At 42.2% G+C, this 27,159-nt stretch overlaps 1 protein-coding gene across 1 annotated transcript in view; it reads right to left on the reverse strand.

The window, feature by feature from the left end:
- The window catches only part of dlgap1b (discs, large (Drosophila) homolog-associated protein 1b), a 166,222-nt gene extending 145,028 nt beyond the window's left edge, over nucleotides 1-21,194 (reverse strand). Inside the window, exon 1 of the mRNA XM_035415762.1 lies at nucleotides 21,135-21,194. The gene's annotated coding sequence lies outside the window, so the exon portion shown is untranslated. The remainder of the gene's footprint in view (nucleotides 1-21,134) is intronic.
- Nucleotides 21,195-27,159: the final 5,965 nt, after the last annotated feature.

Raw genomic sequence — 27,159 nt, forward strand, 5'->3', positions numbered from 1 at the left:
CCCCGGAGAGGCTCCCAGATCCGCCTCGAGCCCCGGAGAGGCTCCCAGATCCGCCTCGAGCCCCGGAGAGGCTCCCAGATCCGCCTCGAGCCCCGGAGAGGCTCCCAGATCCGCCTCGAGCCCCGGAGAGGCTCCCAGATCCGCCTCGAGCCCCGGAGAGGCTCCCAGAGCCGCCTCGAGCTCCGGAGAGGCCCCCAGAGCCGCCTCGAGCCCCGGAGAGGCCCCCAGAGACGCCTCGAGCCCCGGAGAGGCCCCCAGATCCGCCTCGAGCCCCGGAGAGGCCCCCAGATCCGCCTCGAGCCCCGGAGAGGCCCCCAGATCCGCCTCGAGCCCCGGAGAGGCTCCCAGATCCGCCTCGAGCCCCGGAGAGGCTCCCAGAGCCGCCTCGAGCCCCGGAGAGGCTCCCAGAGCCGCCTCGAGCCCCGGAGAGGCCCCCAGAGCCGCCTCGAGCTCCGGAGAGGCCCCCAGAGCCGCCTCGATCCCCGGAGAGGCCCCCAGAGCCGCCTCGATCCCCGGAGAGGCCCCCAGAGCCGCCTCGATCCCCGGAGAGGCCCCCAGAGCCGCCTCGAGCCCCGGAGAGGCCCCCAGAACCGCCTCCAGCCTCGGAGAGGCCCCCAGAGCCGCCTCCAGCCCCGGAGGTCCCGCCTGCTCTGACCCTTCCGCGGAGGCCGCCTGCTACACCCAAGTTTCGGGCTTTACTTGTGCCTCGAGCCCCGGGGGGGCCTCCGGAGCCGCCTCAAGCCCCAGGGGAGCCTCCGCAGCTGCCTCGAGTCCCGGGGGGGCCTCCGGAGCCGTCCAGAGCTCCGGAGAGGCTTCCGGAGCCGTCCAGAGCTCCGGAGAGGCTTCCGGAGCCGTCCAGAGCTCCGGAGAGGCTTCCGGAGCCGTCCAGAGCTCCGGAGAGGCTTCCGGAGCCGTCCAGAGCTCCGGAGAGGCTTCCGGAGCCGTCCAGAGCCCCGGAGAGGACAACGGTCCCTTCTGTTGTCCCGCAGGGGCCGCCGCAGACTGCTCTGGCCGCCCCGCAGGCTAAGCCACCTGCCTTGCCCCCTAGCGTTCGTGCTCCCCCTGGCGTTCGTGCTCCCCCTGGCGTTCGTGCTCCCCCTGGCGTTTGTGCTCCCCCTGGCGTTCGTGCTCCCCCTGGCGTTCGTGCTCCCCCTGGCGTTCGTGCTCCCCCTGGCGTTTGTGCTCCCCCTGGCTTTCGTTCTCCCCCTAGCGTTCGTGCTCCCCCTGGCATTCGTGCTCCCCCTAGTGTTCTCGCGCCCCCCAGTGTCCGTTCTTTCCCTAGTGTTCTCGCTCCCCCTAGTGTCCACACCTTGCCCTCTGGCGTTCGTGCTTCCCCTGGCATTCGTGCTTCCCCTGGCGTTCGTGCTTCCCCTGGTTTCGTCGCTCCCCCCAGTGGTCGTCCCTCCCCTGGTGTCCGTCCTTCCCCCAGTGGTCGTCCCTCCCCCGGTCTCGTCGCTCCCCCCAGTGGTCGTCCCTCCCCCGGTCTCGTCGCTCCCCCCAGTGGTCGTCCCTCCCCCGGTCTCGTCGCTCCCCCCAGTGGTCGTCCCTCCCCCGGTCTCGTCGCTCCCCCCAGTGGTCGTCCCTCCCCCGGTCTCGTCGCTCCCCCTGGTGTCCATTCTCCCTTTGGTGTCTGTCCTCCCAACCGTGTGTCCGTGTGTTCCCCGGCCCCCCTGTCTAATTGTCTGCCCGCCTGTTTGTCTGTTAGTCTACCCGTATGTGTGTCAGCCAGTTTGTTGTCCTGTTTGTCTGCCCCCCAGGCCGTCAGCCCATCGGCCAACGTGTTTGCCCGCCTGTCTGCCTGTCTGTCTGTGTGCCAGTCCGCGTGTGTTTTGTCTTGTTTGCCTGTGTGTCAGTCCCTATGTCAGTTGTTGGGTTCCCCCCTCGCCTTCCCTGTCTGCCTGTCCCTTTGTGTGTCCATCGGTGTCGCCGTGTGCCTCCCCGCCTGCTTGTCCCTGTGTCTGTCTTTTTAGGTCTCCCTATTGTGCCAGTATCTGGCAGTCTGTTTCCCCCTCAGTCTTGTCCAACCCAGTCCAGTGTTGTCGTGCCCCGTCTCGTTGCTGTCCTGTGTCCACCTCGCCCCAGTCCAGTCCTGTATGTCTGCCTTGCCCCTGTCCAAGTCCCCCCTGGTTTCCTGAGTTCCCCCTGGTTTCCTGAGTCCCCCTGTCGCCCGAGTGCGGGCCCTGATTTTCCCCCGAGTCGCCCGATGTGCGGGCCCTGAGTCTCCCCCGTGTCGCCCGATGTGCGGGCCCTGAGTCTCCCCCGTGTCGCCCTATGTGCGGGCCCTGAGTTTCCCCCGTGTCGCCCGATGTGCGGGCCCTGAGTTTCCCCCGTGTCGCCCGATGTGCGGGCCCTGAATTTCCCCGAGTTCCTGTCCGTTCCTGGCCAGCCCCGAGTTCCTGTCCGTTCCTGGCCAGCCCCGAGTTCCTGTCCGTTCCTGGCCAGCCCCGAGTTCCTGTCCGTTCCTGGCCAGCCCCGAGTTCCTGTCCGTTCCTGGCCAGCCCTGTCTAGTCCAGCCCCGAGTTCTTGTCCTGTCCAGCCCTGTCTAGTCCAGCCCTGAGTCTTGTTCTTGTCTTGTTCCTGTCCTGCCCAGTCCAGCCCTGAGTCTTGTCCTGTCCAGTCCTGAGTCCAGTTCTGTCCCTGTTCTTGTCAAGTCCAGTCCTGAGTCCTGTCTCCAGCCCCCACCCTCTGTTCACTCCCTCCCCGGGTCGGCCTCCTGGGACGTCAGGAGCCGTCCCTTGGGGGGGGGGTACTGTCATGGTCCTGCGTTCCTGTCTGCGTTTTCCCTGTTGGGCCGCCAGATGGCGGCACTCCTGTTTTGTGTCCTGCTCCCCCTGTGTTAATTGTATGATTGTTTCCAATTGTCTAATCATTGTTTTCTGGCTGTCTCGTTTTCCCTTCCCCTTCCGTGGCCTGATTGTTCATGGTGCCCTCCTGTGTCTCGTCAGTGTGGTCTATTTAAGTTGCCCTCTTCCTTGACTCAGGTGCTGGATTCTTGCGGTATGTCTGCTTGTTCTGTGCTCCCCTCCTCAAATCTGCTCCATGCGTTCCTGTCTATGTTCTGGTTTCCTTGTGTTTGTTCCCTACTTGCGTATGTTTCAGACCCTTTGTACCTGCCTGCGTTTTTTACCCGCTTGTGTGTTTCTGTGCGTTTCTGCCATTTGTTTTCTGTACTAGTGTAGTTCTGTTTTATTTTTTTGTTCCTAAGAATATTTTGAGTTTGTTGTTTTGCCCTTTGTGGCCTTGCCTGTTCCCTGTTTGTGTTTGCCTTTTTGTGTTAGTAAAATCTTTGTTAATTTTCCCTTTTTGAGTTTCGTGTTTTCCTTCCCCCACTCTGCGCCTGGGTCCCAGCACCCGCCCTGTCACAGGGAAGGCTTTATACTAGATTTTGGAGCATTGCTGCAGGGATTTGCTTCCATTCAGCCAGAAGAGCAGTAGTGAGGATGGGCACTGATTGGGTGATTAGGCCTGGCTCACAGTTGGCTTTCCAGTTGATCCCAAAGGTGTTGGGTGGGGTTGAGGTCAGGGCTCTGTGCTAGCCAGTCAAGTTCTTCCACAATGTTCTGGATAAAACCCTTTCTATAGGGACCAATATTCCCAGGGGCATTGATATGTTGAAACAGGAAAGGGCCTTCCCCAAACTGTTGGAGAAGCACAGAATTGTCAAGAATATGATTGCATGCTGTAGCCTTACGATTTGTCTTCAATGGAACTAAGGGGCCTAGACAAAACCATTAAAAACAGCCACAGACCAAAGTGTGTTCAAATACTTTGGGTCATATAGTGTATAATTTAGACTGCACTCTGTAGGTTAGCTTCTAAAATCTAAAGCCATACATGGTCATGTAGAATTATTATACTGTATATGTCACCTGTGATCTGTGAAAGTATTATTTTATCCACTGTTTCTTGCTCATTGTATCATACTACTAAGCTTTTTTGAATGGGACATAAAAGAACATCTGTGTCAGCGGCACTGGGCAGATTGCATTATTTAATTTGTGCCATAGTGAATAACTTTTATGACCATCTAGAGCAAACCTTCAGCTTCCATTACAGTTCACTGATTTTACTCATTCATGGGTCCTGAGGAAATGACATGTTGATTGGGTGGCGACATCACTGACTGAGTGACGAGTTACATGGTATGAGCAGTTGTTCAGCCAAACAGGAAAAATAAAGCCTCAACAACAAGAGTGTTGCGCATTGAAGTTATTGCTACTACCAACATAGAAGTGTGCAAAGATTAAGCAGAAAATATTTTTTCTTTTCCATATTTATTTATGTATTTGAAGGGACAGGACATATTCAAAATTAGTAAAGGATGGTTTTCATTTTCTGTTAACTTTCAGTTGTACATATTTTGTTTAACTTTAAAATAATTGGTAAACCATTCAAATCCATCTTTACATCACTTAAAGTAAAATTCACCATAGATACAACTATATGTATTAGACCTTGCTCAGGTTGATTGTGTTTGAACCCACAGAAAGTATACTTTTTCAAGTATATACTGTAGTAATTCAACTGAAACTTCTGTTTAACATATTAATATTCCTTTAACAGGGAGTTCAATTAAGCTTAATAAGAATAAGCACAATCATTTGCTCCACTGATGGGGGATGCTGTTTGATTTTTAATTCAGATGTTCATTCATTTTACACAAAACTTTAGTTTGCAAAAGGACAAAACACTGAAACTATTTGTTCCTTGTCTTTGTTTATGAATAGATTTTCTCTGCATGTAGCAGAAGGCTATGCATAATTCTGCATGTCAGTGATGGCAGTAAACATAAGAGGAGAGTCAACCTATCATCCCCCCAGTTAGACTGGCCAGCTGTCCGTGCAAATATGTCTTCTTGCTAGCTGTGCATAACAAAGTCGAGATGATTCTCTCCTCTGAAGAAACCCAGTGAAGCTGTGGTTTTCAATGACACATGGTCTGGTTTATTAGTTTTGGGTGTTCCTCGGTAATTTTTTTACCAGCTTCCTGGTGTTACGGCAAAGTATGTCAGCCGTCACACAAGTAGAGAGTTACCATGCATTGTATTTGGGTTTGCATGTTTGGACTAATTTCTGAGTTCTGGTGCACAATTTAATATTACAGGCGAGATGTGAAATATCATTATGGGCCCCCAAAAACCTGAAAATTATGCTGGCTTTAGTGTCCAGGCAATGCTGTTAATAGTGACAAGCAGAAGGCAGAAACTTCTCTCTTCTCTTTCCCCCTCTTTCACACAGGTTGAAGAATGAATCTCAGCTACCTCAGACCCACCCTAGACAAGACTGAGCTGCTCTTCCTGCCAGGAAAATCATGCCCACTACAAGATCTGACCATCACCATTGACAACAACCAGGTGACTCCTGCTAAGAGTGCTAAGAACCTTGGCATTATCCTTGACATCAAGCTATCCAGCGAGGCTCACATAGCTACCATCACCCACTCATGCAGATTTGCACTGTACATCATTCAGAGGATCCAGACTCTTTCTCACAAGAGATTCGTCCAATCTCCTCATCCAAGGACTAACCATCGCCAGAATGGACCACTGTACTTCCTTTACTGGTCTACCTGCTTCACCTCTAAAACCCCTCCAGCTAATCAAGAATGCTGCCAGTTTTCACACATCACTCCCCTGTTGTGATCACTCCACTGGCTCCCAGTTGCTGCTCACATCCAGTTCAAAACACTGGTGATGACCAACAAGACTCTCAAAGTCACTAACAAGATCACTAACAAGATATTTTCATCTTCATGAATTGTTCAAATGGCCCTGACATATGCATTTAGATTTTCAGAGGGTCAGCTCCATTGGAAAGCGTAGACAATTTTGATAAGAGTGAGTGAGTCAGTGTTCCGGTACGCTCAGGCAGTCGAGGTACAATCCCAGACATGGAGCATACATAAGTACACTAAGCTGATCGCAGAATGCTTCAGTATTACGCATCATTGGTACAACACTGGCACTGCACTAGTGATTCAGCATTTGTGTACCAGCAGTTATATAAGGCTTAGCCTGAGGAAACAAGGTACACCGCATAAACCACAGTCCATTTGTGTGTTCTCTGGCGAGTTTAGGATATAAATTTCAAGTGAGTGCAGTTGTTTTAGCACAATGATGAACCATGCCAAAGTCTGTGTAGATCATGATGTGTAAGATTATAGCAATTATCTGGATTTCTCTGGATTTTTTGCTCTTTAGTGTCACAGCAGTGGGAAGCATTTTAATAACTACCTACTATACACCTTCACCTAGTTCACCCTCCACAAGTAGACTGTCAGGATTGGTAATAGTACCTGCTTAAATCATTGGAGGACATACAATGTGTAATCATGTAATGCAATTAAAAGAACTTCAGACATTGTGGGTCAAAAGAAAGAAAAACAAAGTATCATATTGCGGGACAAGCAAGTATTAATTAAAAATGTTTATTTTCTGAAACCAGCGGTTTCAACAGTTAATGCCCTTGTTAAGATGTTCAGCACTCCGAATTCTGAACACAAGTGATATTGCGTGCTAGAACCCGTCACTTAACCTACATGTAAAATATATTTTATGTGATTTAATTTAATAATTATTATTGAAAATAAGAATTATCAATTAAATAACCAAATTCATTGATAGGTTGGTCTACAGTGCACTGGTGGAATCAACCAACAAGTCAAAACAAGCTCTATATCAGGTTTTAAATAATTGAATTTAATACAAAGCAGTCAATTAGATTAATGCACTGAAATCATACATTCTTTATTAAATGCAGGCTCACTACTTCTAGAAATACCATAAAATATAAAAAGATGGATAAGCCAGACCTTGCCAAAGTATCACCCACTTCCAGTTTAAGCACCATAGGATTAAAAGAAACCAGCTAAAAACACACAACCAAGGAACCACCACCAAAATAAAAAAGAGAAAAACTCTTCTCCAAGGCTCCAAAACCAACCACAACACAACACAACTTTTTCCTGTGGCCATATTGAATGCCTTACCCAGCATGACTTGAGAATGCTTGCCCTGATTGGGTGATATTGAGTGTAGGAGAGGAAAGGGGGGGGGGGGGGGTCAGACTCGTTTATGGACTGGTCTACCTAAAGATTGCATTCAAACTTAAAGAGGAAATGGGAAAGGGAAATGTTAGGCATGTAGCCATGCAGGGTCTCCGACCCCCCATATGGTGTCCTGTGTCTTATGGTTTGTCTCTTCTGAGGAGGTGAGGAGGTCAGACCCAGAGATTGTCTAGGGTATCGGTGGATTTTAAATTGCCCAAATCACATTTGCTTTGATGCTTCTGACAGGGAGGCCAGGCCACATTCTTACAATATAATATTGTATCATATTCCCTCTCTAAGGCCATAATCAAAGTACTGCATATCTGAAAATATGATCTGATATTTAAGGTTGTTATTCAAATTCGTTAAGCATGTGTACTGTACGCTTCTGTTGGTGCAGCAGTCCTGGAAATGGAACTGCTCACAGCACATATGTAGTGACAGAATGTTTTCCTAGCACCCGGATGAAATGTCTGAGATTTGAAATGAGCATGCGTTTAATCACAGAGTTTGTGCCATACAGCCTGATACCTCTCTGTCTGTATGAGACCAGCCATGTGACCACCTGTTTCAGGAGGATAGTGGGGTTATTTTCCACCTGGTTCTTTTGGGTTTCTAAAATCAAAGGGCCAATACTGAGGCCTTTTCATATTTTTGGTACACCCATGCATCTTTTTGTTCTCTGGTGGACAGCCACTAGAATTATTCTCTACCTATATTCGTGGAAGCTGGTTTCACAGTCTGTACAGTACATTTGTGTGGTTATGCAGCGCCATGCATTGCTCTACACCATGTCTATTAAACTAGCCGCCCACACGCACAGAGGCATATTAGGGAATCTACTGTTGTTCTGTGAAAGTGAATAAACTCAGAATTGAAAAGATAGATTGTCCATTGTCTAGAGATAAAATTTAGAGGTTGGAGCTCAGCCCTTTCTTGTATACAACAGTATGTTAACCAATAGCCTAATGAGTATAACAACTGTCTTACACACACAATTACTCTGACAGCACACACGCTTTACTCTGATTGAGAATACATTACATCACATTACATTCATTTAGCAGATGCTCTTATCCAGACCGACTTACAATATAAGAGAAGCATAAGTGCATTCACCTGCTTAATATGAACAAATGTGCCAGACCTGGCAAACAATATCCACAGACCAGAAGGCAATGATGCAACACCACTAAAGCATTCGTAGGAATTAAACAGTCTAACCGAGAACTAAAGTTCAAATTCTAAAATTTGTACATACACACTGCATCTGTAACGATCCATAAGAAGAGAAGCATAAAACCATACAAATACTGAATTAGTACAGAAGATGGGTGGAGAACCAAGATGCAATCCAAAGAGGGGGGCTTCAGTCTGTCAGAAGATGCCCAATGATTCTGCTGTCCTGACCAGTGGTGGAAGGTCAATCCCACCACTGTGCGGTTAGTTCAGACCGACATCATGACTGCAAGAAGCAAGCAGGCAGGCAGAGCTAATAATCACAGCAAAGACTAGAGCAGGGCCACAGCTATGAATTCTCAGGCCCAGGTAAAAAATATATTGTGATATGTCCTATCCAAGCGTTTATAGGATGATAGTATTTCACATTCTTGACGGAAATCAGAGAAGATTATTGAAAAGCCTGAATGCTACACAGGGTATAAAAACATGAGCAGGGAGAGAGTGCCTCTTGTACAGACATTCATACTGTGTGGTTTTTGCACAATTACGTTTGACAGTTTACTTTAAAATCTGTTAATTAAACTCAGCTTTAAAACTAGGTGGTTATATTCCTTTATAAAGAGACTGCCTGAGTCTAATTAAATTCATCAAGAACAGTAGTGCAAGTGTTGAAATAAAAGACAGAAAGCTGACTCCAGTGAAGGTCAAAAGCAGCCATTCTAAGTGCTGGTGCTGTTCGCAGCGGGCTATTAAAGTGACAGAGAACCATAGCAGATCTTAATAGCTCATACCACCTCAACTAACAGCAAGGCAAGCACTGGAAAAAAAAATATGCTGAAAGAAATTTTCAAGATGAAATTTTACTCTGATTACTCTGTTTCATAATTTAGTTCTGTTTATCTTCCACAGAAGATGAGGGGGAGAGAAACAGCCCCAGAACTTCACATTAAAGATGCAAAATAGTAAAATTGAGGGCTTTTATTTTTGCTGTGAATTCACGTCAATTGCAATCAAGGTTTATCTCTAGTTTGCTTCTCTTTTTTTGGCATGCATTTAGTATAAGTACTCAGAACTGATGACTATAATGTATCTTTAAAAGACCTGTAATTTACCTTTGGAGCTATGCAGCCTTTAAATAAGGAATTGTTCATTTATTATGCAGCTGCTTACTCAAAATCTGTCATTTTATCGAAACCAGAAGGCAGACAACATGATTTCTTTATATATTGAACTCAGAAACTGCAAAAGTTACACCATGAAATGACTCATCGCTGTTTCACCAGAAGTGAGTGTTTGCAAGAATTGCAATTGTCATAGGTTAACTTTTAGGATCCAATAAAGAGCAGAACTCATGAATAAAACAACAGTGCTTAATGTAGAGATCTTGGATGCTACCATGAGACTCTGCTTTCAGGAAGGTAAGTTACTCATGTTCTTCCTCATATGTACAGATGGAAAATAAGGGACTATCACAGAGGCGTAATACCCCAGCAAAATTATTACTGCGAATAAATGCGAATATGCCAAATAAGCCAACATGAAATACAACGAAGGATGGTGGCTCTCTCTTGCATTGTGTAGCGCACACACACACATGCACACGAACACACACATGCACACACACTTGATGTATTTACAAGTGTATAAATACAAATACACGGGTATAAGTTCAGTATGAGCTTCATTTCATATGTGGCTTTACGGTTTTTGATGTTACATAACAATTAGTGCAAACTAAATGCATCATTGAAAGGACATACAAGAGAGAACCAAGAACAGCCTCTCCCACATCATCATGAAAAATCTATCAAGGGTCGGTTTGTAATGATCTTCAAATTAAGTGTTTCTCTGCATTTGTTAATTACTTCTCTTTTGATAAAAATGGATTCATTCTGCCGATAAGTTCACAGACAAAATCCTAAACACAAACATTCTGATCAACATTTCAAAAGAATCATCCATACCACCATCAGTTTAATCCATTTCTTACCATCATCTGCTTTGGGCTAAATTTCCGTATTAACAGCAATGGCTGCTGTATCAGTGTATTTGGCACTTCACTGCTTAACAATCTCTGTGCAAACATTAATTCTCTCTGCTATATTTACCGTAGCATGATTGCCCTTAGATAAGACCATTATGATTTCCCCAGCTTGTGACACAGTACTTTCTTTTTCACACTCATCAAAGTTCTTTCATGTTAATACTTTGTCTCACCTCACACCAAATGATAATCAATTTGAAGTCTTAACTGTAACTCCAGAGCCTGTCATTAATGTGCATGTGTGGCAGAGAGAAGCATGGAGTCCATCCAGATGGCTACAGCCTGCTTTCAGATACAACATCTAAGTGCAGGCAAACATGTCAGGTCCCAGGAAGGAAAGTGAAGGTGAAGGAGATCAAATCGATGGAACTGAGGAAGAGAGCATGAGTACATCTCTCCTTTCAGTTTTTGAATCAATGTTCCTAAAACAGCAATACTAACACAAAGGGCATTCCCATATCCTTTGTTTCTTCTTCGGTGGTTAAAGACGGATTTCATTTCATTTCAAGATCTATGCTAAGGCCTCATTTGAACGATTTCAAAGAGAGCTGTCACAGCAGTAAGTGACTGAGTTTTGTGTGCATAAATACAATCTAGAAAAGCAGTCAGATTCTGATTCATTACTAAAATACTAACATGCAATATAACACTATTGTATAGCAAGCAATTTTAATCTGAAGGTAATAATGAGGTGATACCATTCTGGATGTTTGGCATAGCACAGGCGTAAGTTCAGGGAATCACTGTAAATTATTGAGATTTGTTTTGGGCTTTTGTTGAATCACTGGGAGATGAAGACCAGCTCCTGCTGTTCTGACAAGCGATTCATTCTACACTATATGACCAAATGTATCTAGACACCCCTGGGTCAGTAGCTGTTTCTCATGGTTTGGGCTTGGCCTCTTATTTTCAGTGAAGGCAAATCTTAATGCTACAGCATATAATCACATTCTGGACGATCCTGTGCTTCCCCAGAAGTTATGGGAAAGCCCTTTCTTGTTTCAGCATGAAAATGCCCCCGGGCACACAGCAAGGTCCTTATGGAAACACTTATGCCCAGAACATCGTGGAAGAACTTGTCTGGCCTGCACAGAGCCCTGACCTCAACCTCATCCAACACCTTTGGGATCAATTGGAAAGCCAACTCCAAGACAGGCCTAACTGCCCAGTCAGCGCTTGATCTCACTAATGCTCTTCTGGCTGAATGGAAGCAAATCCATGCAACAATGCTCAAACATCTAGTATAAAGCCTTCCCAGAAGAGTGGAGGTTGTTATAGCAGCAAAGGTCAGACCAACTCCATATTAATGCCCATGACTATGGATGTCGTGTCCACATACTTTTGGCCATGTACTGTATTACTATGGGCTTGAGGAAAGGTGTTTAGGATGTACAGGGTTGTACAAGAGAGGGAGGACAGAAAGATGACCACAGTTTACTGAATAGAGATTTCATGCAGGACTTATGATGGATTGACTGTCTGGTAAGCCAGTACCAGGGCTTTGAGTTTGATGGGTACCAAAATTGTAAGCCAGTGAAGGGAGACAAAGTATGATTGAAGACATGGGGACATTTTTAAGAGACTGACTGAGACCTCTGGAGTCTGTTGGCATCAGTGTTCAGATTGTTGATAAATGGATTATTTAGTCTTATTTCAGGTAAGACTAAATAATCCATAACCCAAATAATAACAAAGACATTGGGAACAGTGATTTCAAAAGGAATTAAAGACAATGTTCATGTAATACAGTGTTTAAAAATGGACCAGTGAATTTTTTTATTCATCTGTGCATTAAACAAAAAGAACAGCTCGGATCAGCTTTTTTTGAGCTTTTGAAGGGAAGCCTTAATTTTCTCCAGATATTGCTGGATGAGGCTTTTAAGTTTTCTTGGAAACTGAATTAGGGTCTTACGTTTAAAATGGTTTTAAATCAAGCATGTGCTCAAAGTAGGCCTGCTTTATGTTTGGCATTATTGTTAAGAGTGTTTTTAGTAAAGTAGGTCACAAAGTGATGCAAACCAAATGAAAACTATTTATGCTGATTGCCTTCTTAAAATTCATTTTTGTGTATGTTGAAAGAAAGCATCGACAATAAAAAGTTACTCATCCTTGATATCAATCTAGCAACCCTACATGAACGTATCTAGTCCATGTCTTACCGTGGTCCTAAGCTTATTCTTTCTACCACCAGAATAGTTTACTAAGCTAAGTAAGCCACTAGGTTGTGTAGATACTGTAGCTAGACACATAGTAACCAACTGCATCAAAAATAGTTACTTTTTCAATTATTAGTGAATAGAGAGCCCAATCTAGCAAAATTGTGTCTAACAGCTTCCTCGCTAAAAAAGTATTAGGAAAAAATGATATTTGAGGTTAAGCCAAGTTTAACAAAACCTACAGTATGTGTCCCCCCTCCTGGTCATCCCTCCACCTGTATGGAATATTGTCACATACAGCATACTACAACTGGTGAAAGCAGTCTCTTGCAACCTGAGCATAGTCTGAATGTAGCTTCCAATTTCCTCACCCTGCCTCCCTCCAGCAGTTCCCAGACTGCCCTTTTGCTATTTGACATCCGAGCAACATTAACACGAGCCTTATTACACCGGTTCCCCTGGGAGGCAAAACAGCCTTAATGCCCAGTAGAGTGTCGGTGTAATTGTGTAGAATGCAATACCTTCTACAGTGAGGCGAATGAATGGACATATAAACCTAGTGAAGTTGAACCAGGAGTTTGAGCCACTTTTCCCAGTGCCCCTCTGGAGACCCACCACAGATGGAGTGGCAGTTCCATTAAGTCAAGATCACATCTTTGGGCTCCAGGAATTCAATCTCAGTTGAGACAGGTGATTGAATGAGCCGGTTATAATGAAATCATAACCATAGCACTGCACAGTAAGTTGTGCCAATTACTACTTGAAACATTAGGTAGATAGTGTTTTGCTTACACCTCAACATAATGTAGCTCTTTTTCTGTTTGTAAGCACCTTGGGTTTGCTCATCCAGTTTACACTGTCTGACAGCCTCCTTGCACCAGGAATGTGGCCAACTCCTGTCTCAGCTGGTCAGTTGAGCTTTAAGGCTACCAATAATGGTAGACACTACCAATATTCCTGCTATTTATTCAGCTAAGAATTTACTGCACACTTCTTCTATGTTACACAGAATGCAACGTAAACCATTGAACGTAATACAAGATAAAAATAAAATAAATCATAAAATTTATCATAAGTGAACCTACATGACCACATGCATCCAAATCTGGTGGCACAGATGAGTACATCACTGTCCTACAAAGAGGCTTGATACAGTATATGCATATATTAATGATGCTGAAACTCTTCACTATACTATAGTGAAACTGGGCATGGTTCTATCCTTCCTGTAACTTTTGGCAAGATTGGGGATGGGAGAGATTTTGGGCCATTGCTAGTCTGTTAGGAGCACAGTCCTTCAGACTTTGTTACATTCAAGTCCCTGGTAATGTACATCAAGAATGTGAGGTCAGGTGACATCGTATGGAAATAATGACTATGAAAGATATTGGTGGTGAATTAAGGAACTGAAAGAAAAATGTTTCAGATTTTAATTCTGAGGGGTAAAGTAAGCCAAAGTAAGGCAAAAAGTGAACACAGAGGAATGCTTGTGAGCCTGTGTGTGCTCTTTAGAATTCATTAAATGTATCCAAGCATGACACAAACTGTAGTAAAAGGGTTCTTTGACATGACTATAACACAGCAGGGATTGGTGGATACAAATCTCCTTGGATACTGTTCTACTTTGAGCACTACAATAAAACAATATTGAAAATAATAATAAATGACATCAAAGCTTAAACGTATTCAGTTATTTCTACCGAACACCAATCACAGAAGCACTGCTTTCCCTCTCCTAACATACATGTGAAACAGACATAAAGAGATTAGGATTCCTACACAAGGACTGGTGTGTGTGGGCTGTCCTGTGAAACATGTCAGTGGTGACAAATAATGAAGAAACAAATGCAGAAAATGGGAGAAAAAAACACGGTAAATATGAGATCCGTTCTTGTTTAAATGACATCAATGCAGTTTTAAAAATAGGTCTGGCAGTGAAGCTGAATAATTTAGGTACGTGGGCGGAATGCACAATGTGGCTAATTCCATGAGGCTGTAAACTCAACATTTTAAAGATCCTGATAAGTGTGTAATGCTAATTCAGCACTGGCTGTTTGACCAAAGTTCAAGATAGTCTTTCATGGTAATTTCTATTTGCACTTTACTTTAGCCCCATTGTTTGTTTCTTGTTATTTAAAACAGTTAGACATAAGTAATTTAGGTAGGTAACACATTATTTGACAACATTTGAAATAACATTCAGTAAATTTTATAAATTTTTGATATTTAACAAATAGCCACTAGACCTAGGCCAAACCAATATCAACCATAACAAAACTACTTGTACTATGGAAATGTTGTAGGATGTTCCACTCTTGATCACATGTTGTGGTAGTTGTTGAAGGAAAATGCCTGTGAAGCTGTGTCTCATTTTAAAGCACAGCTGTTTGTCACAATTATGGGACCAAAATGTTTGTTTACTTCCTGAAAAGTATGCTTCTGAATGTACTCAGTGAAAACTTGGAAATAAGGATGCCATCCAGGGATTTTAAGTACACTCAATTTAGTGACAATTTTGCCAACCCATCCAGTGAACTCAACAAGCATGCTGAATATAATAGAAGGACATTGATTTGGACACAGCCAAAGGCTACTGGCTGACAATGTATACATGCAGAAATGGCTAACAAATAGAATTTTCATTAATAATTGGTTCAAGTCAATTCCAGTGCTGAGTAAATTAAGACAATATTATAATTTTAGAAAATAATAATACAAACCGAGCACATAATTATAGATGGTCCCTAGAGGAAATGTTTATGTTTCTGCATACAGACACAATCAGAACGGTTTAAAGGTTTTTTTTTAGAACAAAAAAAAAGCAAGAACCAGGACAACAACGTCAGAAAACTCCAGCCTGGTAGCAAAAACTGTTTTAAAATTTATCATTCCAGGACTATAAAATACATGACATTTGGAATTAATTCGACTGCCTTGATGAAAGATGTTCATTAGACCAAAAAAAGAAAGAAAAAAAGCCTTAAATCTGTTTAAAATAGAGACAGTGGATTTAATGGAACAGCACAGTATTGTGCATGGATAGGCTTTTGACTGGATTAGCTGCTAAGAACGGAAACGCAGTCCTTAAAAAGGAAATGTTACTGAAGGGATGATAAACTTCAATTAATGCAATGTCTTTCACTCCTTCTCATCCTCTGGGCAGATAGACAATGCCTACAATCCATTATCCGCAAAAGATGACAAATGAGCAATCTGTTTCTGTCCTGTATTATGATCGCTCATAGCATTCAAATACTTGTTCTGCTGGCATCAACTGTCCATGCATATTTTTTTTTTACAGCCAGCATAAATCACATATAGATAACTACAGACCTGAACATGTAGTTGTGCTGTGCACTGTTGTATATTCTATATTTGACTATCTTTTGGGATATTTTCTGCTCTCCTGCCCTTCCATTATCAACACCTGAGACAGAAGATATTGCTTCGCTTCTCTTTTCTATTATTCATAAACAGAAACACTTGAAATGGTCGATTTTCCATAACATACGGTGATCATTTTAGAAATAGAAAATGCGGGCTAGAAATGTTTGAGAAACAAACGAATCAATCGATATCGTTTTATTTCACTTAAAGCTCTTTGAGGCAATAATGATAGAAGATGGTGCACCTCCCAAACTGTCAGGAACGGTCAGCGGTCATATTGAAACAGCTTCTCCACAGTCTGTGTCACACTTGAGAGGAGAGATGCGCTCCCACCTGCCACTCCACGCTCGGCCTCCTTGCTTTTCACACTTTCTCACTTATCTGTGAGGTAATAATTCATAACATCGATGAAAAATTTAGGAGCACAAGTTGAGCGGTTTTGGAGGTCTGCCAAAAGGTTGCTAAAAGGGGTGAGATTGCCCGAGAGTTTACAATAGCCAGCACCAGTCCAATATCCAATTTAAAATCGAGCCTGAACATTCCACTCTACATTAATGAGATAGCAGGAATTGAAATGAGAGATTTTCCTCTTGGGCAGTGACAGGGCCAGGCTAGCCAGGTGAAGATACGTGGAAGCATGCTTTTGAAATGACCAAACGCCCCCCCCGCCCCCAATAAAGGCTCACATAGCGTTGTAATTATTTACAAAATAAGAGTTGTCATGGATATGTACAGCCATTTAATTGCAAATAATGCTACTGGAGACCAGATTATCGGTAACACATAACTACCTTTTGACTCAAACGATACATAATATGGCTGGCACAAATCAGAGAAATCTGAATGTCTACCCCCCAACAAGCGCCGATAAAACACACATTCATATGTGATGTACAATATTAGCAATGCACTGTGATCTTGTTTCCCCAGTGTTATTTGTGCTTTCACCAGTTATGAGTAATGATACACAATTTTTGAAGGTACAAAGTCCCAAAAGCAGCAATAACATGCTATCCCTTTCCTCCCGTTTGTAGTGGTCTCAGTTTAATTGTTTTAATTCACACCTGACTGTGCATGCATCACACATTGCTCCAAACGGACAACTGTGCTTGTATTCAGTGATCACTTCCAACCTTGATTCTGTTCCATTCCATTTTTGGTTAGAGTAAATCCTGCTATGGTGACAATGGTACAACTTAACCCTGCACTACATGTTGTTATATGTTGAATATTAGATCTCAAAACTCAAGATTCAAGATTTCTTTATTTGTCATTCCTCAGTACTCTCATACAATAGAACGAAATGTCGTTAATGATATTATATTATATATATATATATAATTTCCAGTTCATGCATGAACCTTCATGAACATTCATGCACCTGCTAATACAAAGCAGATAATACACAATCTCATTATCCTTGCTTCTAAAACAAGATACAAACACAGGACCCAGCTCCCATTTTTCCTGTGGTAAAGTTTCAACCATAAGTGCATGGATCAACGTACAAAGGAAGAACAGGTAAGTTTTCCTGGTAGAGATATATAATTGGAGGGTGAGGAACATAGTGACAGGAAGAAGATTCTAAATGCTCAGGTCATGGGACTTGCATCATCTCTGCTCTACTGCACTTGCACTTCTGATGCAGCACTGTTCCACCTGAAGTGACAAGCGGCACCACCAGCAGGGGACTTCTTACATTGACTAAAGACTTTGACCTTGTCACAGAGTACACCTCTGCCCCATCAATCTGCACCACACTCTGCTGCTCCATTCTCCTTACTTAAAGTGATACACACAGTGAGGCTGGCATTGTATACCAAGAAGTGGACCCTTTACATTTCAGTACGCTAAACAATGTACAATGCCATTCACACACACACACACACACACACACACATACACACATGCACACACACGCGCACACACACATATGCACATACGCACACACACGCAGACACACAAACACATATACACACTCACGCATGCACACACACACACACACACTCACACATGCACACACACACTCAGGCACATTTAAAAATGTTTTATTAATTGTGACAATACAGTTTTTTGTATGCCATCAGACATTTTATAAAAGAAATCTGCGCCTAAGTGTTAACCTGCTGATGACATTTCTGACAAGTTTCTGCACACCATAAAGTTCATATTCAGAATTTAAATTTGTTTGCACCTCCTAAATCAATTCTGTAGTTAGGTAAAAAAAGAAAGGAAGAAAAAAGAATTGTTCTTGTGAACTCTTGAGGCCCAGGGTGTGAGTTATAGCAATGAATATATCTTTATTTCAGAACATTTTTGTGCATCAAAAAGTTTATTCTAAGAATCAACTAAGTGATGTATCAAATTTAACACCAGGGGCCTGATTTACTAAGCCCTTTAGCATGTGGAAACTTTTTAGGTCTTGTCAATGGTTTTGTGCGCTAAAGGTCCTAGTAACTCAGGCCCCATGATTTTTAAATAGTCTTTCACAAAATATAAAACATGTCTGTGCATGTGCACCGTAGTGACACAATCAAACATCAGTATGGAAAAGAGCCAATGGGCAGAAGCCATTTGAAACAATGGGACGCCACAAAAATCCTGGCAAACACACCACTCTAAAAGGCTAAGCATTTTGGCAGGATACACTGCATCATTCTGAAACTGACACAAAGCGCCCTTGTGTGTCTTGCTCAGCAGCTGATTTGAAAGATTCATACACAGCCTACTAAGCTGTCTGGCTTCTGGACCACTGTTTTAGTACAGTGCCTGAACAGAGTGATGCTGCTTTGTAGTGTGGCATGTCAATGATGGACAGATTTTCTGTGTTCAGAGCAGAACACGGCACATTGTTGTGTGCATCTCGCAACTTTTTTTGGAGTGTGAAGCGTTTCTGACAGCTTCTGTCAGACTCAAGCGACTTTGTGTCTGGGCTTGTACTCGCTTTGAAATCTGGTGCGCAGGGCTTTGCTTCACGGGAGGTCAGCAGTCGTTCAGTCTGCCAGTTCCTTGTGGTTTCCGGGGGGAATACAGAGGGAGGCACACACCATTACGGCTCTCTTTCCTCGGCAGGTCTCTCTTTTTGTAAAAACAGAGTTCAGTACGAACAGGGATCAATGAAAAAGCAAACGCTTGCATGCCCCCTGCACATTCATATGGAAATAGCTAGATTAGGCATCCCACAATTTGTTTCTATTCACAAAGTCAGGATAATGATTTTCATTTTAAAAATCAATGACCTGAGGAGAATCATGTTTTTTTTTTTTATTGTTTATATTTCCATAAATAAACATAATTATTTAAAATAAAGACCTTTTTGGAATTTTGTCTAAAACAAATGTTTAATTATTAAGTTGAGATGACTGAAGTCATAAACTAAACATAAACTTTTTAACAGGCTGAAAATCCACCCCATCTAGCCATAATCTCAGGCCCCCACAGATGTCCAGAAAAAGTGCAGAATCCTCCACTGCCATAGCTGTCACGGTGCACAATATATATCAATATGCGTTTGCCACACTGATCAAAGGATACTCTCCAGGGTGACTAAGTATACAAATCAGACAAGACGCTCAGCAGCAGACCGTTTCTGACAGTCTCATCCTCCTCAGCTCTTTCTCATATTTAAATTTGAATTTTGGAAGGGCAGAGGGAATGAATAAATTCAAGACAGACTCAGGAGAAAAAAAACTGATTAAATATTCATGCTGGTACCTGTACTTGGGCAGCTGTTGGCACTTAAAATACAGTTCCAGCGCATTTCTCTGCATGCCATTTAGAGCAATTGCACACAGAAATGCATCACATTACATTACATGGTTCTATTCTGTGATCTCAGACACAATAAAGCCGCTTGAGGCAAAGTGCAGGATTGAGATTCTGGCTGCAATTTATTTATTTTACTTATCTATTTATTTATTTTTTGGAATGCTGATTTTCCTCAGTCTGTCACATTGATATGCGTAATATTTCAAATGGTGAGCCACTTCAGGAGACCCAGTTTGGACTGCGTGGCTAGATATATGTCGCTTTTTAATTTCAAATAAGTGGCGACCTTATCCACATTAGTAAACACAAACGTATGGCATTTAAGGAAACAAGTGTTGACCTCTGGTGGCATTTAATCAGCAGGGAAATCTCAGGTAAAAAATGCATGGTTGAGTCAGTTAACCACATTCATGAATTACACCTTATTGGTCTGCTTATGAAGCCCTACCAGAGCAATGCAAATGCATGCCATAGCTGCATAGCACCTTAATTGGAAAGATTAGCCGAAGCAATTAATTAGTTAAGAAAGCCAAATTCTCTTTTTCAAAAGGCTGTTTTGCACCTGACTCAAATGTGGCATTGCTATGCATTAGCATGTATCATAAATTCACATATCTACACACATTTAAGCCACTAATCATCCCCTGTATTTAAGGCTATTAAATGTTTAACCCCAACATTGCCTGTCCACATCAAAACGTGCTGTGATCACATGACCATCCCCCACAGAGCTATTGATCTTGGAAGTGCCCTGTGTAAATGCTGCTTTAATGAGGGATTGTTGCCATTACTAAGTGACCTGCTATTCGCTGATATTGCAAAGCTTCCATACCAGTTCCTTCTTCTGCCCCTGCTATTGGCTCCTTCCACAGATTCACCATCAGGAATTTTTTTAAGTGGGTCATCCTTCCTGTCAATACTTAAGTTGTACTGTCTCCTAGTTGCCCTTCAGTTTGCATGATTTTACCCGCAAAGCCCACAAGGGGCGATTTTTTGTTTCAAAGCATGGAGTACAAATAATTAATTCATTGGTCATTCAAATCATGATAATCACAATCTGTTTCAACCACTGCTCACTGACCGCATAGCTTTTATTGCAATGTATCTCTATGACTCTACTGGGTGCAACAAATGCATTGGACATTTTCAGTTACTGTGACTATCTTTTCATTTGCAGTAAGGATTTACCATGAATGTCGCAACCTCCCAGTAATTAGACCGATACTGAGAAGACAGAGATGGAATGCACTGAGATAGCCAGTTAAACTCATCCCCTAATTGGACTACAGACTCACAAACCCCCAACCGGAACATTCTCAAGGCTGCGTTCTCCTGAATGTCCCGGACATTCCCGCCTCCTATACACAATTATGGGGACACGAGGGGTCGACGCCTGAATCAATTCATCAAACACGCAATCCAAGCTTGCAAAACAAGTCTGCTTTAACTTGCTATCATTCATCTTTAATTAACTCCCCCTGTCCACCGGATGCTTTCAGTGAATGGGGTTTTGTTCTATTTTTTTTCCATGAAATAAACATGTTACTCACCTTGGCGGTCTTAAGGGAAATGCGGAGTGATTAATGAATCCCATTCCCCTGGGCTGTGGATATTCAGCTCAGAACTCTGTGGGGGTACCGTCACCGTAGCCATGGCAACACTTACGCACTCTCTCCCTTTTAGCTTTGTAGCTCTTTATTTGGGTATCTATTATGTTAGCCTACCAGGACTATTTGATCAGTTTAATTGTGTTGACTGGTGGCAAAAATGTGATTATTTTATGCCAAAGATGAAACCAACACATTTGGTTTTCTAAAAGAAGGGTTTTGATGTGTCATAACATTTCTGTAGATTTAATATCACCATAGAGATGGTTTCTGAATTTTTTACTTTTTTTTTGGCTTACTTTCAGACATACAGAGACAAGCTGTTTCACAACCATTTCTACCAAACGTATTGAGCCATAGTCTCTAGGTGTATTGTGTAATGCACTTAAGGTGTATGTCATGCTTCAGTAAAAATATTTGGAAACAATGTTATGCATCTGCCTCATGTGAGATATCATAGTTGTCATAATAAGACAAAAAATGTGTATAATTTTAATAATTGCATATAGCTTGCTGAGTTTGAAACGCACACACACACACACAATGGAATGTAAAATATGTGAAGGTAGACTGCATAGGCGACAACACAGATCAAGCATGATGGCTTCTTCTGGTTGGTGCCCAAGGCAATGACAGGCTGTTGGATCAGGTAATATAGACCCCCATGAATATCTCAGGAAAGCAGAGGATCGCAGTGTACAAGGAGGGAATGTACAGCTACTAAAAATAATTAAAGACTTCATAGAGTTTGGTTTGAAAACATAATGCATTAATGGTGCTTTTCGTTTTTTAGGTGTGATGTAGGAGAGACTGCATGACTGCACTGCCCTGGGCAGCCATTATCTGCACCGTTAGCTCAACACACTGTGAAATATTAAACAGGACTTGCATAATCAGACTGGATTTCTCTTATCCGTTCATTATGGTTCATACAATTACATAATATAGATACTCAGTGTGAAATTGGGGAAAAATTAAAAAAAATATTCGAAAAACTGGGGCAAATAATCTTAATATCAAACCAAACTTCCAACTGAAAGCAGTGCTATCCATTTTCTTTCTTTTTTTTTTACTACAAAGTCACATTGAGTAGGCTTCATTAAATACACAGAAAGCCTGTGCTGCTCCACATACTGTAGCAACATCTGGGGATGTTACAGGTCTGCCACTCATAGCCTCTCAAACTGGACTAGCCTCTAAATCTATCAATATTCCATATTCAACTGATGCATGATCGTACTACACACAATATCATCAGGGCGGGGAGGGGGGGTTGGGAGAGGAGATGGGATGAACCCAACACTTCCGTCATCCAGTGATCTTATAATTTCTTCTTGTTAGAATTCTGAAAGCAAAACTGGCACCTTCAGTGTCTGACTGGCACCACTGTCCAGACTGCTGGATCTACAAGAGGGCTTTTTTCTTTTCAGATACCTTGACACTGAAGTGCTTATAGTGAGCGTGATTTATGGCCAAATGGCCACTCTTACTTTTGGCTGCTTTTTTCCTCCTAAGGCATTCTGATTTGGACCATAGGCATGTGGGCATCAACTATAAAGGATAGACTCGTTGAACTACACCTCACATTTAATGCATTTTTGTTTTTACCGGCCGCACTGGTTATAAACAGACTGATTAAATAATAGAAAGGGAAATGGCTGTCACCCTCATGTACAGTTTGCAGGCGAATTTCCCACATTAACTTATGTAATGGATGGGTACTTCTGAGATGAGTACCTCTGATTATTTGTTTATCACTTGCCATGATAGGGCTATCATCCCTGTCGAAAGCAGTTTGATTCAGCGATGCAGGCACAAAGCATTTTAGCATGCTTATGGGGCATTGTGAGAGTGTTTATTCACTGTCAGTGACCAGATAGTCTGCTTCAAAACACTCAAATTGTTATGATGGGTTTACTGCCTCTATTGTTATTGGCATAGGAAAAACATAACATAACTGTGATTCTCTGGCCGTGAAGAAAAAAATACCTGTCCATGAATAGTAAAAATCTTTATTCCCAATTCCATACAGGGGCCTCTAAGCCAGTACCTATGAAGATGCAAGCAAATCCTACTTACTGACTGACTGACTGACTGACTGGTTGTCTGACTGATTTACATTATCTTATATAAATTAATTGAAATAAATTGAAATTTGGAGATAAATACAAATTACTTCTGGCCAGTGCCCCTGTGTTTTGTTGGCAAATAATTGTTAGATTCACATGTTTGCAGCATATTTCTAAGATTTTGAAATATTGTATTGTTGTTGCATTGCAACTATAGATTGTTGATGAATGTGGTGATTTTCTGTTACATATATTCGCAGTCCACTGGAATAAGCAGGTTCGATAATGGACAGATGGAAAATAACAAAACATCCCAATGAGTGAAAACCCAAAAACCAGCATGCATTCACACAAACCACAGTTTTCTGAAATCCTGTTTATGATAAAACTACAGATAGTAAACCCAAGAGTCTCATCATAAACAAGCTTCTGTTTGGGAAAGAAATCCTATTCTCAGTATCAATGGCAGGCAGAAGGCATCAATCCAACAGGGAATCAGTTTGTTTCACAATTATGTCCTTTCCTATATATTATTCTCACTGCAGATATTTTCAGTGTGATTTAAAGGTAATAGTATAGTATTGCAACCTCAGAGAAGGGAGAAGGATAAGACAAAGTGCTAATCTACTTTTTAGTCACATGAAACTGAAACTGAAGTGCCATTTACACTGTAATGTATTCAGTATTTTAAGGTTGATATTACATACTTCTCCAATCATGAGTTGATTACCTTTACCCATTGTAATTCAGTATTTATCTGTAACTTAAGTCAACTTCTGTTGATTTAAATAAGGCCATACATGAGAAACAGCAGTCTTCGTACTGCACTTTAATGCAAAGAGCATGATATAACAGAAAGATTCTTGTGCCTTTGTCAGGCCTGAATTGTAGAGGTAAGATATATAATCCAGCAGTGGTGATTCATCGAAAACTTATAAAGATGTCTTTAGTGTTCCAGGTACAATGCTTTGCTACCATGCCAGCACTACATAACTCACTAAAGGCTGCATAGCGTAGCCGTGCAAGTACAAATTTCATTTAAAAAACTACTACCTCAGCTATGCTCAGAAGCATTGTGGAAGCAGAAGTATGCTTTATTGATAAAACCACACCAACGCAGTTCGGTAGAGCCATTTTAGAGTTCATCCACGATAGCAAACGACGAGGCTACGCTGGTGCGTGTACACTGTGGAGCTACTGTAATGCCCAAGAGGGAGCTTCTTAGATTGTCCTGGTTGTTGTGCTCACCGTGAGAGGGCTCTGCTGTTTAGAAGGGGTTTCCGAGTTCTAAAACAAGGGTGCCTAGCGAGACCAGTGGTGAAGGCCGTAGGGTAACCTACTCTCAAATCGTATAAGAGTGCGAATAGGGGGTTGGGTTCGCGCCAGTCACTTTCTCAGCTATGGTCTCTGCTTTATCTGTTACCCTGGCGGCTCCTACCAGTGTGAATAAAGCAAAAAACATTGAAGGAGGACGGACTGTCCTGCTCTCCTTTAATGATAAAAAAACACAGGAGAACGGGAGTGAGAGACTGGGGAAGGAGGTGAGTCTCAGCCTCTGCATTTGGCTCCATGAATGTTTAACGACTGTGCCACTTTGAAAAGCCCACTCATTTCCAGGCTCCAGCCACTTCTGTGCCTCCTGTCAGTGAATAATTCAAAGCAGAGAAGGGTTTCCGACGTTTTATGCACTACATACAGTCAAAGTTATAGGCGCGTATTTCGACCTTTTGCTGGCGCTTTAAAAATATCTGCACAAGTGGAACCATTGTCTATATTTTACCTCTAACTCTATCTGTGATGCCCGTTTCAGTCCACTGCCATTGTACGCACAGACCACAAACAGAATCGCAATCAGGAAGCAGTCCAAAGGGACTTTCTCGTTCTCACCAGTTATGTGATTCAATTTGTACATCATGCCAAATTGCCAACACGTATCAAACACAATAATCTGTGCTGTTCTTTTTTCACCAATCGCAGGAGACAAAATGGGGGAAAAAAACTGAATGTGTTTATCTTGCCAATGTGCTTTTGGATGAGGCATTTAAAGATACAGCTCTCACATTCTCTCTCTCACACACACACACACACACAGTATATAGAAGCAACATGATAACCAAGGAACCCATATGTGTTTATTTCACTGACGAGGACTGCATGGGAATGAATTCCCTCAATAAATGCAGAAAGAGAGCAGAAAAAAATTCTGGTTTGTTATATAGTAACATATAGCTGACAACAATGCAAATGGAGTATGTTTTAATGGGGATAACATTTCAAAAGACATTGAGATTAATCATAGAAAAGTGGACAGTTCAACAACCCATCAAACATATTATATTTGTCACAACTAAAAGAATAATTTTTGGCCCAAATGTATTTTGTAGGCATCATACTGCATTTGCTATTCTGCAGAGATAACAAAAAAACTGTAAGACTATTCCAGCAATAACTTTGATGAATAGAAATTGGATGTTTATGTTTCTTATGTACAATCTGAATTACTCTGTTGTGTCTGTAAGCACTTCTTGGTTTATACAATCCATTAATCTAATGTAAATCTTTAAAAATTCTTTTGATACAAACATTAATAATGTGTCAGACAGCTATTGCCTTCATAGGAAAACCGTTTTGCTTTAAAGCATGCATAATTCCATTTGGGTTCATCTACATCTAAAGTATCTACTTTGATTTTCTACTGCCAGAGACCCTAAATTCTGAATTTTGAATTTGCACTATACTGATATCTCTTGATGCACTATTAATGCTTCCATTAATTAATTGTGGAATCATATCACCAAAGGAACATTTGTGCCATTCTTCATTTTTAGTCAACATCTTGTGAAGTCATGATTGTTTGATCACAACTAAAGATGGCTTAAGGGGAAGAAATGTTAATATTGTGTTTGAATGCCATCCCTACTTCACATCCAGTGTAAATATTCTCAGAATGTTGAAACAGAACAAATTGCTTAATTACAGCTACTAAAGATAGGTAGCCTGTAGATAGCCTTGATTGGTATGATGAATATTACAATTATATTCTAAATATTCCAATAGTATTATCTCAATGTCATTTATTTAAAATTGAGTACAGCATGAACTTTTGTCTCAGTGTATGGCTGTATAAGTCATTACTTGTATATTAGTCAACACAAGTTTAAAGAGCTAGACACAATTTGTGACTAGGTAATAGCCATACCTAAACCCATCCTGTATGGTAATCTCATCTCTATCACAGAAAGATTTTTTTAAATAATAAAAAAAAGGTTTCCTGTATTGTTCAGTTGGCAAAGGCTCTCATATTGAGCAGAGGCTGGGCCCTATCCCTGGACAACAAGTTGGAAGCCAGGCTAGTTCATTGGCCAGCTATGACTGGGAGTCTATCAGCAATGAGACACAGTTGGCTTTGTACTGGCAGGGACATTGTCAGTTCAAATTGGCTGGTTTTCCTAAGTTCTGCATCAACACAGCAGGCATCTGCAGGCTACCGGTATAGTTGTTTTCACTGAGAGATACCCCACTCTTCTGTAGAGCGCTAGTTGTTCCGTAGCACCATGAGGACTGCAGTGTGGGAAACAGACATTGGCTCCTGGCCTACTGCATCAAAGTGTGTGTGGTTCAAGAACAATGCTCTTTGCACAGGTGAGAGGGACAGAGACCTGACTCAAAGGCACAACTGCCCCACTGTCCAATTTCTGAAAAAAAAAAAACAAAAAAAAACAGACTGTGACAGTTGCTTTCTGGAAAATATTTGTTCATTTTATTATGACATTTAAAAACTTGACATTTTGTCAGAAGACAAAACGAAAGAAAAATGCTGATACAATACCTCACAATCCGAAGGCAAAATATGAGTGCTGATGCAAAAAGAGAAATATTCTAACAAAACCCTACTCTGT

This window comes from Anguilla anguilla, chromosome 4 (genome assembly GCF_013347855.1).
Source record: "Anguilla anguilla isolate fAngAng1 chromosome 4, fAngAng1.pri, whole genome shotgun sequence".
Taxonomy (NCBI): Eukaryota; Metazoa; Chordata; class Actinopteri; order Anguilliformes; family Anguillidae; genus Anguilla; species Anguilla anguilla.